Source organism: Euprymna scolopes, chromosome 27, assembly GCF_053919585.1.
Source record: "Euprymna scolopes isolate OS-2025 chromosome 27, ASM5391958v1, whole genome shotgun sequence".
NCBI lineage: Eukaryota > Metazoa > Mollusca > Cephalopoda > Sepiida > Sepiolidae > Euprymna > Euprymna scolopes.
In genome coordinates, this window is record NC_136508.1 from 5,801,152 (window position 1) to 5,819,936 (window position 18,785).

The following is an 18,785-nucleotide window of genomic DNA, read 5'->3' on the forward strand; positions in this document are numbered from 1 at the left end:
CTGGTGAGTTTACTCTCCATCTTATACTATAAAATATGATAATGAAATTTTGTAAGCATAACTCGCATTAAAAAAACGCTTTAAATCTATTTAAAATTTTAACCATCCCTTAATCTATCTTTAAAATAGATATTACTAAAAAAAAATTTATTTTATTGTATTTTTTTATTCCATTTCTATATTTTGTGCTAACGACCCACTTGAAACTATTTTCCGATATTTTTCTCGCATGTTATTCGTTTGTAATATATTAGTAATAACTAGCAATACATGTATACACTCAATAGAAAAATTGGAAATTCGCATCTCTTTTATAGTATTCATTAACTTTGGTAAATTCGTCTGTATGTTTAAATTATTAATACAGAAATCGAACACTATACAGTTTCAAATAAATAAAATAAAGAAGTATTAAAATCGAAGCACACATTTGGCTCTTAAGGCATATCCTCCCTCCCTCCTTCTTACTGCTATCTAATAAACGCTAATCTTTGCGCCCTAATTCATTCCACGTGGAGACACTGGTGTTTTTGCAAGACAAATATGGGTCACTCTAATAACACCAAGTTAAGTATCTGTGTTGTGTGGAACCTATTTATCTAGATCTAGTTGCTTGTTTACTTTGCTTTATATTCTCTTATATATTCAAATAATTATTAATATCCTATTCATTTATTTTAAAACAAATTAGTTGCTAGAGAATATTGGTTTTCTCAAAGTACTTTAAAGAGGAACTTTCTTGCAAATGTTAGAGGGGAATCTATCTCCAATCCTACGCTTATTCATGAACAATAGAGACACGCTTTAAAGTACGATATTCAATGTCTTCATCCATGCGGGGGTGCATAAATAGCTGGTGTAGATACTAGAAACATGGTTAACCCTCTTGGTGTGATGGACCTGTAGATCTTTTAAGATCAACAATCTAAGAGAAAGAAAACTCTGATAACAAAACTGAGAATGGTAAACCTCCTCAGTCATGGTTGACAACCTTCCTGGAACTGGTGATTCAAACAAATTTCAAGCTTGCAAACGTAACTTGCCTAAGGAGTAGATAGGGTCTTCCTATCGCCAACTTTCACATTTATTCTTTGCCTATTAGCCAGGCCAGATGGTCAATACCAGGGTCTCACCAGACTCACCTTGTGTTTGGTCTTATTTCCTGACTAGGACATTGCCCTCTATTCCGCTATTCCCTATTTGAGATTTCTCTCTTTCTCTCAGAAGATGACAAAATTTGCCTGAATGGCACTTGTGCAGACTAGACTTGTTTTGGTCGGTCTTGTCTGAGAGGTTGAGGGTAACTGAGATACAGCTTGTCTTTCTGCTATTTCCTACTGACAGTACAAATCCCTAACTCTTTTGTAACGCTTATCATCGGATGCATAATATTAGGATAGTTTTAGTGTCATGTCACACATGGAAAGGAACCGTGCTGCTATATCTGGTCGGCTTTCATGAGGCTACACATTCTAGACTGGACTCGACTAAGGGACCAGTGTGTGTGTATACTTTACTTCCAGACAGGCCCACTTTGCTCAACACTCTTCCACAAACATAATTATAAAAACATAATTAAATGGCAATCCAAACAAATATCACGAAAAACCAGACGACCACTCAAGCAAAACCAAGTCGCCTTTGCCCTTGAGGCTCGCTTTCACAAATATCCGTGGGCCTAGGGGTAATCTGGATGAAATGGAGTCTTACCTTTATGTAAAGTCCCAGATATCTTAGCATTAAGTGAAAAAAACTTATACTCTTCACCTCCAACTATTTTAATATGACAGGATACCGCCCTCTTTGTCGTAAGGACTCGGATAGATGTGTGCACGCGCATAGAGTTTATATTCCTAGCACACTCCTTTAAACTAGAGAAAACAATCTTGAATTATATGACCAGGCTTGTATGTGCTTTCAACTAAAATTTAATCACTGCGTAAGTTACTTATATTTTCCCAAGCATTTTTCCTCAAGTCAGGATTGTATTCTAATCGACCATGTATTTGATAGGTGAAGCACACTCCTTGGATAGTAACGGCCAAATACATGCGTTTATTGACTTTAGTGTTTACCATAAAAATTGGCTTGGTTTCTCAGGATACAGCGTACGCTCCACTTATAATTTCTCTATAGCCCATTTCCCATAGAGAGTAATGTTTCCAAACGGCCTACCAGATCGTGAAACTCAGCAGGTTTTACTTCTATACCTATTCCTAACCGCAGTACTTGAGGCTTGCGACTAATGTCCACGGCTAACTTTGAAACTCGGACCACCTCGTGGTATCAGTTGACATCTCATTTAAATTCCAACCTCTTGAGGAACCATTGCTCAAAACCACAAGGTACTACAAGATGGTTTACTGCGAACCCATTAGAGAACACATCCGAGATGCCCCATAGACCGATATCGTCTCTCTTCCTGCTGAACAGTGTGCCAACTGAATGGTGCAGTGCGCGAATTGAAGCACACGTTCCAACGTAATAGATGTATGGAAACTAAAGCCGCTTTCAGGACTGCCAGCAACCATTGTAAGAAAGTAATAAAGAATGCAAGAGAGTTGTGTGCTCAATCTGTTAAGTCCAAAGCAACTGAGCAGCGGCTTGGTTCCCACCAGTTTTGGCAAATAGCAAACAGAATCCTGAACAGAAGCGTGTGCTCCATCACAACTATTATCAATGGACCTGAGGTAATCTCTTCAGCATCAGACAAGACCAAACTCTTTGTCAAGAACTTTGCAGCTAATTATCCCCTTTGCGATCAAGGCCGCCAACCCCCAATATTTCCTCCTGTATCAGAACCCACGCTATGTGATATACGTATATATGTACGTGATGTTGCCAAGCTAATCAAAAACCTTGATTCCAATAAAGCAACTGGCCCTGACGGTATTCCAATTATTGTACTAAAAAAACTTCAACCTGAACTAGCGCCCATACTTACAAAACTGTTTAAACGTTGTCTTAAGGAGAATAGTTTCCCATTTCCCTGAAAAATTTCATCAGTATGCCCTGTATTTAAGAATTCAGGTGATCGCTCACCCCCCTCTCAGTGCAGGCCAATAAGTCTCCTGTACGTCATGAGTAAGTTGCTGGAATATGTGTTAAATACAGAAGTAATCAACCATCTCAACAAAAAAAACCTTGTTAGTGACACTCAATATGGTTTCCGTTCTGCTAGATCTACAGCAGATGTGCTTACAGTTATATCTCATAGCATTAGCAAATCTCTCCACGGAGGCAACATGTCTAAGGCAATTGCTCTTTACTTATCCAAGGCCTTTGATAGGGTATGGCATAAATGTTTACTTCATAAGATCTCTAGCTATGGTATTGCTGGAAATCTCTTCTCAATTATTAAATCATTTCTTTCTGATAGGTTCATAAGAGTAATAGTTGATGAGCAAAAATCAGAAGCTCACAGTATTAATGCCGGTGTCCCTCAGGGGTCCATCCTAGGCCCAACTCTTTCCTGATATTCATTAACGATCTTCCAAATCACATCCTTACATCATTTGTAGACAGTTATGCTGACGACACTACCATTTATGGTAGCACATCTAAGACAGTAAACGACCAAGTTCTCTCCAATTCTCTCTCCTCTGATCTTGAGCACCTAGTACAATGGGGTAAGGAGTGGCTAGTTACTTTTAATGCATCTAAAACCAAGCATCTCTCTTTACATCATCAACATTCTGATCCACATCTGGCATCATTTGAAATGAATGGCTCTCGTCTTTAGGAGGCCTTAAGTTTTACAAGCTTCCTGGCTTGACCATTCTCCTGATCTTAAATGGAACACGTACATCAAATCTGTTGGCAAGGCCGCTGGAAAAATGGTGGGATCTTTCTATCGATCCGGTAGATATCTCACTGCTGATGCTATTCTCTATCTATATAAGAGCCAGGTACGTCCAAGGATAGAATACTGTTACCACATCTGGGCAGGAGCTGCTAGAAAGGACTCGGCCTGCCTTGATAGAGTTCACAATAGACTTCGTAGCCTCGTAGGAGATGTCTTTTTCTCTTCCTTGCAACCTCTATCTCACAGAAGAGATGTTGCGAGTTTGTCTCTGATGTATCGTTATTTTCATGGAAAGTGTTCGACTTAGCTTCAATCTATGGTCCCCTTTCGCCAAACTTTCACAAGAAACACTCGTCTAGCTGTAAACACTATCAATAATTCCCCCCACTGTTTATCTCTGCCTAAACCTAAACGTAGATTCCATGAACAAAGCTTCTTTCTTAGAACTGCGCGCCTGTGGAATTGTCTTCCATTTTCCTGCTTTCCGGCTGACTACAATATGGTTGTGTTCAATAACGTAAATAAGTTCTTGATGAGCCGTTCCATATAAGTTATCAAATTTACCAAATTTTCATTACTAATGATTACTATATTGTCCAATTTCTACTGTACACTCTTTAACCCTTATCCTTGAGTGGCCTCTTTGCCTTGATAATGTGGAATTGCCTATATAAAAAAACACGGAAATATTATAGCACTCACCCCCATGGATCACTACAGATTGTTTAGCTTCTATGGCAAAAAGACAACAGGCAATCCGTCAGTTATTACGTCATAATCAAATACAAATAGGCAAAATTCGTAGATGCTAGAAATCATTGTAAGAGAGAAATATTGACAACCAAAACAAAGCATGCTGAAATAATTAGGGAATACATAGAATCGGCAAAGATAGGAAATCATGATTTCTGAAAAACTATACTAGTTTTGTGAATAAAGGACAATGAGTAATTCCACCACTGAACAACAACAAGAATGCGTCATGCACAGTAACGGAGAAGGCGGAATTGATATCCTGGTTATTGCCTCTAACTCCACCTAAAACCCAACAAACACCTCCCTCCTAAATTACCCTATAGGGACTAAAGTCACATTAGATGATGTAAAAATCACCTCTTCTCATGTCCATGATATTATAAAAAAAAAAAACTTAGACACCTGCAAAGCGAGTGAGCCTGATCTCATCTTTGTTATACTAATTAAGAAATATTTAACTGAGTCAATAATATATTAATATATATAATTACATCCATCTTAAACAATAGAAGCATACAGGCTGTCATTGATGGACATACATCCAAACAGTACAACATTAATGCGGGAGTGTCTCTGGGGTCAATGCTTTGACCATTATTATCCTGATATTCAAAAACAACCTCCTTGATAATATTGTGTCCGAGATGGGTATATTTTCTGATGATACAATGCTCTATATCATGCATTAGAGCAGAAAAGATGTGCATAAATTTAAGAAAAATGGCAGAATCATTAGAAATGGCCCTTCGACCATAGTTGAATAGGGACACAAATGGATGGAACCCTTTAATGCTAGTAAAACTAAGCTGCTCTCCATTAACAATTACAAGACGCCTCTCAAACCTCCTATATCGATGAATAATAACACCCTACCTGACAATTCTTCCTTCAAACTCCTTATTTGTTACTATTTTACCATATTTTCCTTTGTGGGCAATATGAACGGGAAATTAAAAGAGGACATTGCAAAGACTACTGCAAGATGGAGGGTTCCCTCTACCGAGCTAGAAGATTAATCACACCTGGTAGCATCCGTACTTCTACAAGGCCACCATTCGCTCATGCATGGAGTGTTGATGTCCACATCTGTGTTGGTGCATCTACCACTTCATCTTGGATAGGTTCCAAAAAAGAGTTGTCAATCTAATCGGCCCCACTTTATCAACCAAGCTCCAGCTCTTGTCCCATCTTCACGATGCTAGATCTCTGTGCTTGTTTAATGGAATGTGTACTGATCAACTCGTTGCACTTATACCCTGTACATATCCTCGACAAATCCGTTTAGCAATAAGATCTCACCCTTCTACAGTTGAGGCCCCTAGATGCCAACCATCTCTCTATCTTAATAGTCTCTTCTCTTGAACAGCTATACTTTGGAATTCCCTTCCTGCTACCGGCTTTCCTGATCGTACTGATATGAAGAAGTTTAAATGTATCAGAACCCGACATCATGCAAATATTGCCTAAACATGGTCCCAAAAAGTAGCCTTTTTCGTCCAGGTGGTGATATGCCTTGTTAGGAGTTTATGTGAGTAAAGTATATAAATAAATGAATAAATAACTAAATAAATCTGGTTGAGTGTATATGTGAGTATATTTATCATACAAGTGAATGCTAAACATAAAAACGATGTACATGAACAGTAATTATAAAATGCATGCTGAATAGGCGTGGGAGGTTGGTATATGGATCTGCAGAATAGATTTCCACATAGGTGTCAAGGAGTCGGAAGTCGGAGTCGGAGTAGGAATTCGGAGTCGGAAGTCGGTGTCGGAGTCTTAGATATCAAAGGAGTCGGGGCCGAGCCAAAGTCGGCATTCTAAGAATTCAAGAAGTCAGAGTCGGAGTCGGAATCGGACTTTCACCATCCGTCTCCCCAACCCTGTAAAAAGACCAAACCGAATCAGCATTACCGGAAGACCCGAAAACCTATAACCGTGCACACTGCATTGAACTAAAATGATTGTGCTGACTGATAATCAATAAAAAGGAAAGACGTTTGGTGAATAATGAGTGAGTAAATCTCACCTCCTCGACCAGAGCCATTACCAATATACAAGAAAGAAACAGAGCGACTATGTAAAAGACGAGAAAAAAACATAGGCTGACACCACAAACACACATGAGCATGGCTTTAAAAAGGACACTTCCACGGAGAAACTTAATCCTTAATAGCAGATGTGCAGTATGTATCGGTTAAAACATATATACCGGCAACTATTGACCAGCAACAGTAAAACAGCAAAAGCCGAGTGTAGACGAAAGATTGAAAAGGTGAACAACATAAAACACAGATGGACTTGATCAAGTAGAAAACGCAATACACCTGGAACTATAAAACAACTATATCCTAATACCCAAATAAATGATACACGCACAAGCACCTGGAGGTGGAGACCATACAATATTATTACCCTTCCACAGTCTTTGAACCGAGTCAAATTTCTTGTTTTATATAAAAGGGTATATTTAATTATAAAACTATACATTCTGATTTATGATTTATCTTCAATAGTTTCGTTTCGACACGCGTTCTCCCAACACTCTGTATTCCCACTAACCGGTGGTTGCTTTCCCCTCCTCTTTTATATCCGTTACACAAACTCCCTCGTCTCTAATTGCATATCTCACACGTAAATTTGCATATAAATGCAACGTCGGCATTTTAACTTTTTTTTTCCTTAGAGAAAAAAACACGACCCTCGTGCTATTCAGGTGTGTTACTGTTTTACCCACATCCCCCTTGATCTCGTAATCACAAACAGGGCAGGGAGGTAATATCCGTCTTTGTCGAGTTCTTTGTCGATGAGAAATAACGTTGGACTGACTTTCCTGTGTACGCTCGTCTTTGGGTGGGCTTTCAGTAGATATCTCATCATCTCAAGCTGATCTGAATTAAAATAGATTAGCCGCTCACTGACCTCGGAATCACTTTCCTCACTTGACAAGTGCGTCTGGGTTTCTGCTCGCAGGTCTTTAATGTGCCTAGGCATCCCATCAGCATTCACAGACTGCAAACTGATCACTCCAGTTACCTGACTATTTTTATATTTCCTTTTAAACCTGCCACGTAGATTTTTAACCACAAAGTTGTTCTTTTTTGATATTTCCCTTAAGTCACTTCTGGTTTGGGCAGTGGGTAGCTTCGATACTCTTGATTCGTACATGACATGTATGTAGTACGCCCCCTGTTGATGTGGAAGAAGAAACGTTATCCTTTGGGATGACGTTGTGCCAGTAGACCGCCTCCAATATGGTTTAATGGTTATATGGCTTCGCTCTGTAATACAATTTCCACTTGGTGAGTACGCACATCAAAATCGCAGATGTATATCCCAATTTTTTGCTAATGACTGGAACTCCTTACTGGTGAAAGCAGTATCATTGTCTGTCAGTATTTCCGTCGGGACACCTCGATCAAGGAAAATACTCTCCGACTGTTGGATTACAGTGGATGCATTTGTCCGAAGCAGTGGCCGGCAGATTGCAAATAAACCAATTTTTCTTTTTTTCCAGCGTACAGATGCTGGATCTATTGGTCGTCATGTTTTGCGTGCTTTTACGATAGATTTAGACATCTTTTTCGAAACATGTGGGTCATCCATTCTGGCAAAATATAGAGTTTATTGTACTCTTGGATACCCACTTTGATTATGGATATCAGCCACCTGATTCCCATCCAGTCGTCTCACTGCTGCGCAACTCCCAAGCACCAGCTGCGTGGCACTATGATGATAATATCTGTGTGATTCTGATAGGACTTCACGAGTTTTATATCGATGGACAATTCATTGCCAGTGATTTCAAATGTTATAACCGTCGCCTGATGAGAATTGCACCAGTTGCTTTCGTGTTCACACGTGCTTTAGGTGCCAGAGATCCATCAGTACATGCACACCGAATCGGTAACAAAGTGTAACACTGTTGTCTTCCACTGAAGGGCAAGATTTACTCCTTTGACTGCTGAATCAAGTTCAGCTAGATTGATGTGTTGAGCGTCGTTAGTAGAATGTAGCCAACACGCATCCTCAATGACCGTTTGATTCGCCTCCAATGCGACTCCTGTGGCTATGCAACTTCCATCCACCCAGACAGTAACCTCTTTTAAGTTAGGCCCTTCCAACCGGATCCGCTTCTACTATTTTGTTCAGCGTTTCTTTCAACATGTGATAAACAGATGCAGTTTTGATTCTGTCATCCCAGCCTTTTGATACTGAAGTTGCTAGGCGCTTGATAAATGCGACTGCAACCCGGATCCATCTAGATACGGGAAAATGACTAACGGGTTCTCACAAAGAGAAAATATGCGTCAATCGGTCAATGCATCGGGGATCCCTGGAATTATACCTCGTTTTCATTGCAGTGTGCCATATTTCTCCCCGACTTGCAAACCCAGAACTCTGGCTCTGCCTATTAATTGCACTGGATCCTTGGACACCAAGACATAGTCTAAAAAAATGTTGTTGCACGCGTGACGCAGGAACTACATTTTCATTACTGAAAATAACTATTTGACATGGCCATAATGTTTGTCAACATGGATTTGGAGTTTTGCATTCCGCACATGCATAAGCGACACATTAACATACTTGCCGCCAGCACTCTCTTAATTTCTGAGGGCACACTTCTGCAGTGGCAGTGAAGGCATCCACAAATTCCTTCAATTCCCAATAATCAAGAACTGGACGCGCCGTGTGCTTCTGCTCCCGTACGACCGCCGTCAAGAGAATTTATCCTTTGGGTGGGCCAAGTTATTCTTCTGAATAGGGCACCAAACATCCATTTTGCTTCCACCGTTGAATTACTTTCTCATAGACATCTCTGTCATGACAAGGCATCGTGTATTCTTGCACATTGTTATTCAATATACTGGGAGAGCCACGATTTGCCCATTTTTATGATGCAGTCAATTCTTTATTAATGCGATCATAAGTCACGCTTAAGTCCGGCTCGTTGATTGAGATATCAGCACATTTGTTTAAGCCCGCAATAGGGACCTCACATGATTCCGTGAAATCAACTCCACGGTGTTTTCTGATGGCATCAATCCTCAGCATAAGATCGAAACACAACATATGTTTATCCAGGACCAAGGCCTCATTGTTGGCAGCAGGAACTCGGCCAACCTTTATATTTACTCTGCCGTATCCTTGGCAATTTAATGCCCTTCCGTTAGATGTCAGTACTCCTGTGTACTTCTGCTTCCAAAAGTGACACGCAGCTTTACTCACTAAAGCCTGTGAACTCTCGGAATCAATAAACGCCGTGCACTCTTTCCCCATCTACACGTAATTTCATAGAAGAGTCTCAGTGTTTAGTTTGTTGGTGAGGAGGATAATTCTGCTGCCTCCTCCCCTTTGGCGTTTCCTTTACACTGTGCTGATTTATGACCAAAGCCACTGCATCTGAAGCAACGTATTCCACGACGGACTTTGCACGCCCGACTGTTACTCCTCTCTTGGCAATTCTGTAAGCAGTCCCTCGCCACTTGTATCAAACAATATTTTCTTCGTAACTGTGTGCGTTTGATTTTGTAGGTAGCCGTAGCAGCAGCCAATTCTGCAGGACCGTAATGGTCAAACATGGTAGTTCTTGTTCGGATCAACAGTTGACCGTACTCATTGTTTCCATTCTGGATGAGGCACGTAATACATGTTTAACATGTTGCGATAGTCCAGACACAAATGCACACGTTAGCTAACATTCTGGCAACGGTCGTCCAACCAACCGGCTAATGCTCGCAGTACAAAAAAAAAACTCGTCCACCGTCTCGTTAGGACAGAGTTGTCGAGTGACAAATTGGTCATATACATTAAATGTATCAGTAACATACGCGGTTATAAAGGTTTGCTTGAACTTTCTACATCCGCTTTCTGCTCCATACTAAGTTGTCTGTATATGGCCAGAGTTCCAACTCGCAATCTCAATGACAGGACGCGCTCAACAATTTTCATTGTGCAAAGTCCAAACTCAAGCTCCACATTTTCAATCCATCGATAATAGGCATATCCGCGGCAGCACCATTAAATTCCGGATCAATTAGTCATCAATCATCTTGGTTTCCATGGCCGAAAGGTGATAGAAAAGGTTGAAATAGCTTCTAACATATTTGACCCGAGTCAAATTTGTTGGTCTGTCTTTTCTGATTTTGCTTGAATATTTTCGTTTCAATACGTGTTCTCCCAACACTCTGTCTTCCCTCACGCCGCTGGTTCTTCTCACCCACCTCTTTTATACGCGCTCAACAAACTCTCTCGCCTCTATTGTTCATATCTCACCCGTAAATTGGCTTGACTCCCATACATATAAATGCGACGTTGGCATTTTCACTTTTTTCTTAGAGGAAACTTGTGCTATTCTGGTAAGTTACGGTTTTCCCCACAACATTCAAGCAAGAAGACTATATGTCATAATAGATAACAAGAAGGGCACTTCTTTCAGATCCTATACTTCGCTGTCCACGCAAACAACGGGTAAATTTCAAGGAGACAGATAAGTGACCAGAGTTCTAGAAGTCGTATGGTATATTAGAAAGTGAAGTAACTCCAAGAGCCCAAGGGACAATTTAAAAAAAAAATCCAAGAAAAATAAACGAAATAAAAAGGTGGGTGAAAATATAAAAGGCATACAATAAAAACTGATTAAGGAAACTGCTTTTAATCCAGAATGAATTACAAACAATAACAAGCCATATAATGTTCGGACTGGTATAAGACAAAAATGAAGAACAAAAATCAACCAAGAAACATTAAACTGTATAATCTTTAGCCCCTCACAAAAAACAGAAGTGTCGGAATAATGGGTCCACATAAAATGGTTGAAATATAAAAGAGGTGTTATATTACATGAGAAATGATTTTTCATGTAGAGGGGACATCTCCAGAGAAGAACCTAATTTATCCTATATGCATTTCTGAGTTGCATTTGCTTGTACTACTGCGTTTATATTTGCTTCTATCTAACCTACGCCAGCAGAGTTACTATCTTTTAAAGCATATCTGAGAAAATGTACTACATCCCACACCCTTCAGCTAATGTTAACGTTTATGGAGAGTTCAATGTTCATAATTTTGAAGGATTAACCCACACAAAAATACATAAGATGAGGGAGGGTTCTGTAACGATTTCTCTATTGCTTATTGCTCAACTAAGATTGATCACAACACACCCGTGTGCCCGACACTGACAGCTAGTATCCAAATCTTTAAGATAGTTTCTCTCGAGTTGCCTGAGCTATGTTCATCCTCCGTTCTGTCTTCACTGGGTCCTTCGGACCACTTGGTTGTATTAATTAAGATAAAAACGAAATGCAATATGTCCTCAAACGCACATTTCTATAGAACAGTTGCTCGATACTCTACGACTTACTGCGATAGCTTCGGTACATTTGTATCAGATATCCTTTTGCGTTCCATGTTTTAAAAATGTGTATTGTATACTATCAGACCTTAAAAATGGTTAATTGTAGGTATAACACGCTTAATATCCTTTAAAACATTCGAGGAAAATTTCAACAGCCATCTGTTAGGGTTCTTTTCAATGTGCTGCTGCCATTGCGCACAGAAATCACATATCCTATTGCTTCCAACATAATAGATGTACTGAGATTAAAGCTGATTCCAGGTCCGCCAGCAACTAATAAATAACACGAGATCGTTATATGCTTAGTCCGTTAAATCCAACGTAGCGGAGAAGCGGCTTGCTTCTTTCATTTTACAAATCGCAGACATAATCCAAAACTAAAGCGTGTACTCTATCCCAGCTATCATAAAAGACATGAGGTATCTCGTCAGCATTCGACAAAGCCAAACAATTTGCAAATAAGCTTTATCTTTCCAAACTAAGGAAAAAATTTCAAGTTATTTAAGAATTGCCACAAAACTAAAATTCGGGGGTTGTTTAGGATAAAATTTTTTGTATCAAACGTCATTGAATTATTTGCATTATTATAGTCATAATTCTGATGAATAATTAGTACATAGTGAATAACACCTAATTGCGTGGATATTAGGCTGAAGCAAGTATCAAAACCTATGTAGTAATTACTTAAATACTAGATGAATTTTCTAATTTAAAAACACACTTATCATTAAACAAACAATAGGTATTATTTCAAAGGTAAACTGTTTAGCAGTGTATAATTGTAAACTCTTACCAGGTAAATGTAACAAATCAGTCAATGCAGTGCTCTAGGAAGATTAAATAGAAAAGAAATAGGCAAAGTCAAATAAAGTAAAGTTTTCAGAAAATATGCTGATCTGATTTGTGAATATTTAATGTTTGCCAAATTTTAAGCCTACTTTGTATTTTCCTATAATGCTTTACTTATTTGTTCCGTTTTTTTTATAACACTTCCATTGTGTTTTCAAATGTTTTCTATTATAGGACATATTGCTTGGACACAACAGCAGGATAAAAATAGATTTGCTGAGAAAATTTTGTTCTGGTCTGGCCATTATTTTACTAGAGTCATTTCCGACCAGCACTAAATTGATCGGTGTTAGTTGCAATCTTACTTAAATATTTATTAGCATTTTTCTCATGCTAGAGTCTAGACTTTTCTAAGCTGATTATCAGCGACAGAATGTCGTTTGCAAGAAAAAATAAATAAAATAAAGGAACTAAAAAAATATTCTGATTAATAATGCGTATAGTGTAAAGCGAATCGAATCTAATGATGCGGCAAATATTATTTTGATAAAAATTCAGTATGTCAGCATGCGTTATATCGTAATATTTAAACAGTTCGTATTTCATATATAAAGTCATTGCCCGGAATCGTCACAAATGAAGATACGCGCAGGGGTATGTATTAGTATTTAGCTGGTGGAAAAATAATGCCATTTCTTTACTTGAAATTGAACCCTAATGCAAGTTGTTTGCCTAGAGTAAGAGACAGAAATACCAACCTGATTAAATTCTACAAAATACTCATTTAGGCGCTGTATATACTGTTCAGAATAGTTTATATCTTGCGCTTGTGTGAGTTTCAATGACAACCACTACACAACGTTCTGTACCGCAAAAAACTTGTTAATATATTTTCCGATTCGATTCGATAGTATGTATATCGAAAATTTTCTTTGCTCGATAGGACTAGAGTTCTGGAGTAGTCTGGGAGTGATCTGGGTCGAACTTTTCAAAAATGCCATCGAGCAGCTACTTCCCCAGTAGTAATGTGTCTCTAGGGTAATCTGAGTGACGTTTTCTAAAAACATCACTCAAATTACAGTGGCGTCTTCTTGCATGTAAGCCATAAACATATGACCAATTCTTTTACTGATCATACTCAATTCCCCTAAAGATATTTCTATACTTATGAAGTAAACTTTCTCTCAAGGGTTAACGCATTATTTACGTACTACATGGTATGATGTAATTAATTTAATTAAAAGAAAAGAGCGCAACTTCGGTGCAAATATGGTTGTGTCAGAAGAAAAGGCGAATATCACTCATTAGTAGAGTTAGTATATTGAATATAGCTCGAGCGATTTTGCGTGTGGAGCTACCGTTTTAATATATTATAGGGAACTTAGGTATGTCCGATTTTTTTAGTTTTAGAGAAATTATATAATCGGATATACAAGTGGTATTCAATATATTATAGCCATGTATTGTGTTTTGATGTAGTCCTGGTGAATATGGTGTGAATATATCAAAAATACAAATGTACTATTTCGTATGATTTTTCCCCAGATACATTTAATGCGAAAAGTCCTCTTATTGTTGTAGGAATTGGCTGCGAGAAACGTTAGTCATATTTTCTTGGTTTTTGCATTAAATGTTGCTATTCAATTTGAACAAAATAATAAGAAGGACGAAGCTAATATCCCGACAATAATATGAGAGAGAATAAAAAGAGCAAACCAAGTTATATGTTCATCAATGTTTATATTAGCTCTTCAGTAAATATAAAAGAAATACACACGTATTTAATTGATATAAACATGTAAATTTTAATTATAACGGCCATATTAATTCCAAAAAACAACATAAGTTCCATTATATATTTCCAAATATATAAACCATATAATGTAATAATATAAAATTACGTGTGAAAAAAAAATTTCTCACTCACTCCACAACGCGATATATATTTTGATAAAAAAAAAACAATTTTTCTTTCTGTGATACATGCTTTTATTACCAAGTATTTTTCAAATATTGTGATTTTATTTTATTTTCTGCGATTTACTCAACCCGGGGGGAATTTTGAATATAGACATTTATAAATATTGTCGGAATAATATATTCTTTGTTCTTATTATTCTATGCAATAGAATATACACATTTTACATAAATCTGCAATAATATAAAATATTATTCACAACTTATTCCTACGGCAAAATTATAACTTTCTGCTTAAATGTATACAAGAAATATCATACATAAAAGTGCATATTAATATTTACACAATATTTTCCAGGCAACAAAAAATATCCATTTTATACAGCGGATATTTTTAAACAGCAAAATGGCTATTTATCGAGTTACATGATACGGTTTGTCTTTCTTTTTGGTGGCATTTTCTGTGGAAATTCATCTAATTTTGGTCCGGCTGTTTTAGTGTATTAGTTCATGTCAGCGTTTATTTTAATATGTTGTGTGTAAAATTAGTCATAAGATGCATGCGATTCTTTAGTATCTGGAGCCGGACATATAGTATGTGCGTAGTTATAATCCTTTCGAATACTTTTCATAAAATTCTGCAAAGTAATGTGTCATATGTTTACTTGGTTGGATGTTGTATAAGGAGAGATTATAAGCCATTTTCTAGTAGAAAGTGTTCAGCTTTGTCGGGGTGTATTGATGATTGAGAAAGTGGTTATTGTGTTGTGTTAGGATGAATCGGATGTATATTGGTTGTTACGTTAGAATTAGGTCATTTAATATGTTCAGGTGAAATCGTTGATGGATTGGTCAAGACAATTTCTGGAAAGCGCTTGGCAATAATCTTACTTATAATAATTAAAATACTAACCGCAACACCATTATATAAATATATATATATATATATATATATATATATATATATATATATATATATATATATATATATATATATAAATGCGAGCATTAAATGTAATATGGTTAACCCTAAACATGGAAAAATAAAGGACTAGTTGCTAAAATTGGAAAAGAAAAGGGAAATATTCTAATAAACAAATATAATGAATGAATAACGTTTAATAGGTTAGCACTAATATTGATGATGAATTGAATTTTTAAAAAAAAATCTTAATGCTGCAATATTTTAAGGTATACATTTTTTACCAAAATATCTCATTCTTTTCTTTTTCACTTTTAAAAACTAGTCCTTTACTTTTCAATGTATAAGCTCACCCATATTACTTTTCATGCCCGCATTTTTCTATTGTATCTCTGATTTTCCTAGGCTCTCCGTAAATTTATTTGTTCTATGTTTAATTTCCGTCTTATTTTTGCCCATCTGAAAAATAACATTCACATATGTAATAACAATGTACGGAACTCGCTTGCTTTAAATAAAATTTCCCAACTTATCTCCCTGTCATCCTTCTATTCCCTCTGTTGCAATTGTTAAGTTTTTTTTTCGCGTCAGCTGTGAGCTGCTAGCAATAATAGTATCTTGATCGACGTGGGTGCTACGAAAACCAGTCAGAAAAAAACAAAACGCAAATAACCTCCTCACGTTATTTTACGATTTTGAACACAAGTAAATTAATTTTAACTTTTGTTGTACTGAACGAAAATAAAACAAAATAACCATAATATAGTCGAGAGAGTGATTTATATACTATAATAATTGTTTGAAATTTGGTCTAAAATTGAGTGACAGCGGAGGCTTTAAATGAATAAAACTGCCACTTTTCCATATATTTAAACACGGTAGTTTTGGAATGATGAACTTATTTAGTATAATATGATTTACATGTTATTGTTGTTTATCTTTCTGAAGGTTTGTAATATATTTTCCCCTATCATATTATTAGTGTTATATATATATATATATATATATATATATATATATATATATATATATATAAATCAGTTGTTATTTATATTGTACCTAGTTGAGATTTACGCACCCGCGTTAGTTTTTTTTTTTTAAGTTACACAGAATTCGTTGAGTATTTGCCACATTGAAATATTTTTTAGCGCACCAGATACCTTTATTCAACCATTACAACAAAACATTCCTGGGCATCACATTATTTCTGTTTGAAACATGCACGGTTATTGAAATTAGCAAATACGAACAAAATAGGAATATGAGATTTCAAATTATGTGCAGCGCCTATACATAATGGTATGTATTCGTTATTTGAGTGTCTAAAGTTATATCTAAATGCGTATTTATGTATATATATGATTTTATAAGGTGAACATATAAACGTAGTGTGTTTATTGATTGTTCGTATCTTTAAATTGCTGTGACGAGCGACAAATCAGGTTCAAAGACTAAGCAATTAAGAAAGCCATTTGTAGGGAAGTAGAAGCAATTTAATCTAACATCAAAAGAAATCTAACAAGACCTAGCATGTATTCGGTAAAATGAACGGAAACATACGGCGATACAATCTATATCAATTCGAGCGCACCCGACGCACGGATTATAAGTAACAGCAATGCTTGTGTACTTGCACTATCCAATTGTGGCTTACTCCCAATCTGAATTCTATTTCCTTCGAATATAACCTGGCTGCCGGCTAACAGAAGATATAAACACAAAGCCTCCGAAATTCGGACGAACCTGTGCTACAAGTGGCCACCATTGATCTCAATAACATGTCCTGCAGCTCTTGAGTTATTCCTCAACAAAGAGAAGTAATTGCTCTCAATGGGACACAACCTCAGATTCAAACAAATGACGATCGAAGATTTTCCTATTATTCAGAAATGAATATGCATGATTGCGTAGATAGATATGCTAGTGTCTACGAGTGTTTTAATACTTTAAATCAAATGATATAGTTGTACAATATGTGAAACACATCTATCGATGATATATTTGACAATTTGACATGTGTAGGCATGATCGAATAAGACGAACATCGGATGTGTCAACGTTGTTCATTACACTTGTATTAAATAAAGTCATATCTTTGCTGCTTTTGATTATTTACATACATTGACAAAAAACGTCAGCAATTAAAATATATACACGCACTCTATCTATCCATCTATCTATATGTATATCTAGCTATATATTAATACATATATATATGTGTGTGGGTGTGTGTGTGTGGCTGTGTGTGTGTGTGGTTGTGTGTAACAAAAGAGAATAAATAAACCTTGAGTAATAGAGAAGATCGACTATTATCTACGAGAGATGATATATTTTATATCACCGACGCCAAATATGATTTATGAAATAACGTTAAGCCTGGGAAATGCATTTAAGTTAGGTTTTAAATGTACTTAATATACCTAAATAGGAAATACTCTTTTTCAAGTGTAAATGCGATATATATATATATATATATATATATATATATATATATATAATAAATTCCACAACCAAACAACCTCACCGCTCACAAGAGCTATATCAGTCAACGAACCAGAAGTCCAAGACTCGAGTTTCGCTCTCATCTGGGCTCATCAGTTAGACACATCCGAACTCAGGATTTGAAACCACAGCCTCTTGCATGCAATGCAAGCACTCTACCAACTGAGCAAACGCCCAGCACACTAGAAGTTCAATTAACCAACACAGATCAAGCAAACGCGCCGAAATCCGACTGTAAAATGAACCTACTTCGTCTCGACAAGGGACGGGAACATCCAACCAGCTAATAACCCCAAGCCGATGTCTCACAAGTAAGAGTTTTATCTCTGAAGGACAATGCCATCCAGCAATGCTAACTAAGCGAGTTACTTATGATAGGATTTTCAGAATGTGAGAGATTATATAGAATAAATTTCACAGCCAAACAACGTCGCCGCCCACAAGAGCCATGACAGTCAACGAACCGTAAGTCTAAGACTCGAGTTTCTCCCTCACTTGGGCTCATAAGTTAGACACATCCGAATTCAGGCTACCAACTGAACACACACACATGTATATATAATTATATATATATATATATATATTTCTTTAGAGATATATTTTCTAATAATATATATCAATCCTTATTTAAGAAGCTCAATGTTATTACATAGCAATATAGAGAATAAATGATAAATAGTTATAATCCAAAATTCGTGATGTTGATCATCTTATAATTTATCCCTTTAATT